The sequence below is a fragment of the Vombatus ursinus genome, unplaced genomic scaffold, assembly GCF_900497805.2.
Source record: "Vombatus ursinus unplaced genomic scaffold, bare-nosed wombat genome assembly UNPS02014791.1, whole genome shotgun sequence".
Classification (NCBI taxonomy): Eukaryota; Metazoa; Chordata; class Mammalia; order Diprotodontia; family Vombatidae; genus Vombatus; species Vombatus ursinus.
The window spans coordinates 8563044-8565659 of NW_020954569.1; positions in this window are offsets into that span (position 1 = coordinate 8563044).

The following is a 2616-nucleotide window of genomic DNA, read 5'->3' on the forward strand; positions in this document are numbered from 1 at the left end:
AAAGTACCCCAAACTCAATATATCATAAAGTTTACCAACTAGTGAAGCATCAGATAATGTAACAACACTGCTTCATAAAACAGTGATCTCTCATTCTAAACTAATGGTTTGGGGTATTCATGCTAGCCAGTATAATATATACATCTTTCTTCAATTTTTTAATTAAAACTTGAAAAGACTCAAACTTTAGAAAGACAAAATTTGTTCTTCTACTCTGTTGCCAATAGCAACATCTAGGGAAGAAAAAAAGCTACAAGCTACAGGAAGAGCAAAGCTTCCACAATGTTAGTTGCAATTGATTTGAAAATGGGGAGAAATTTAGAATGCCATTCCCAATTAGTGTACTACAGAGACAAGAGGAGATGCTGGTAGCATAGATCAAAAGAGAAGCACTTCCCCTGCTTTGCCTAATAAGCCTCATTTATATGAAAGAAATAAAAAATGAATGGCAGGTATGAAGCTTAAAGAAAATTATACATATGTCTATTACACTCTCATAAACACATTTTTTTCTGCCAAACAGTCTATTTAGCTCCAAGATCTATAACTGTTCTTTGTGGCTAAGAATTCTTCTGCTATCACTCATTGTTCCCCAATTCATATGCAGCTGGATCCTTGAGAAGTTGCAGTAAATTTTGAGTTTTCAAATTAGTTGGTGGTAGTTTTTATGTTTTAAAGAGAAATAAACAATTTCAAAACACCTTTTACTAATTTTGAATATAAATCACTTGATCAGAGATCTAGAGCTAGAAAGAACCTGAGATGCCATGGAATACAACCCTCTAATTTTACAGATGAGAAAACTGAGGTGCGATTTGAACTCAAATCCTTTTACTACGGAACCAATTCTCTTTAAATTATATCATAATGTCTCTCAAAGACTTAGAATTTTTTTTTGTTACCTTGGTGTCTGTAATACCAATGACAGTCTATGCAGAAGTACTAAACACTGTAACTTGCTTGAAATGAAATATCACATCAGTTTAAGGAGATGTGTAGATATTCTTATTTCAATTAAACATTTTATACTATGGATTAAAGATTATAGGAATCTTTGAGTGTGTCCTTGGTGCCCACATTTTGTATGGGAAGGGATATGAAATGCTGAAGGTCAAGTCTCTTCAGGAGGATTCTGTGTTAAGATTGCTATGTCAGATCTCAGTTAAAGAGTTATAAGACATTATCATTTCAAACAGAGATCCTCATAGGATTTACATGTGGTCTGAAGGTTCCCAGCTAAACAAGTTAATGCCATTACCAGTTACTCAAGTCTCAGGATTCTTATGTACTTTGGATGGTCTTAAATTCCTCTCTTTTTTTTCCTTTTGGCAGGAATAGGAATACTATACAAGATCTGAAATCCATCTTTCTAACCCTTCTCCAAGAAATACCTCGACCTTCTAGAATAAATACAGTTTTTTAAAAAAAGAAGCATTCAGTTCTCTAAAATCAATATAGCTGTAAGATTGGAGGGATGGGATGAGATGGGGAAAGGTTTACTAGATTTATTTTGAACTTAATGCTGTTAAAACTTGAGTAAAGATACTTCATAGTTAATTATATCCTTGGAAAGGTAAGAGGGCTAATAAGGTCTAATAATCAATAGATTAATCAACAAGCATTTTCTAAACACCTACTATAGGGTAGGTGATGGGTATATGAAGATAAAAATGAAGTAATTCCTGCCTTCAAGGAATGAAGTGGAAAGAATGAGTGGACTGGAAAGTATGAATGAAAAGAACACACACAAACACAAACACACACACACAAAACAAAACAAAAATACATATATACATATGTGTCTCCCAAGGTTGATACCTTGTGATATACTGACTTAACCTTAGACAGGGTAAGGTGTTCTCTTATTATTTAAGATTTTGATGGAGTTGAATGGGATTGTGACTTCAAAGTCCCGTTTGATTTTGTTTTCCTTGCAAGACACCTCCCATTGTGATGGCAGAAGTTTTATGAATTAGGTTAGCTCTCTTTTGAGAAATTATACCTATCAAGCACAGTCTGAACCTATTCTGAAAAAAAAACAAACCTCTTTTTTCTGAAAACTAGATTGGTTTAATACATATTAAAACTATTCCACACTAGCTTGGTTGCTATTGTTATTATTGTTACTGTTGCTGGCTCATGATATGGCATTTAAGTTGTCACATTGGTGAAATTTGGAAAGGTGGTACCCATCCCAGAAATACAGAATTCAGTTCAAGTAAAACTAGATTACAAGCTTCTTCAAATTCCATTTTCTCTTACTCTATACAGAAAAGAAACAGGGGCTCTGAAAGACTCATTAGACCTTTCCAGAGATTTTTACATGTTGGAATTACACTTATCCAACCCCTGTCCCTTAGCATGAAGATTTAAAAAATTAAACATGTGGGAGGGGATGTGGAAAAATTAAAATGCTAATGTACTATAGGTGAAGTTGTATACTGATTCAACCATTCTGGAGAGCAATTTGAAACTATGCCCAAAGGGCTATAAAACTATGCATACCCTTTGACCAAGCAATACCACTAGTAAGTCTGTACCCCAAAAAGATAAGGAACAAAAACAAAAAGGAAAAGGACCTTTGTGTACAAAAATATTTATAGCAGTTCTTTTAGT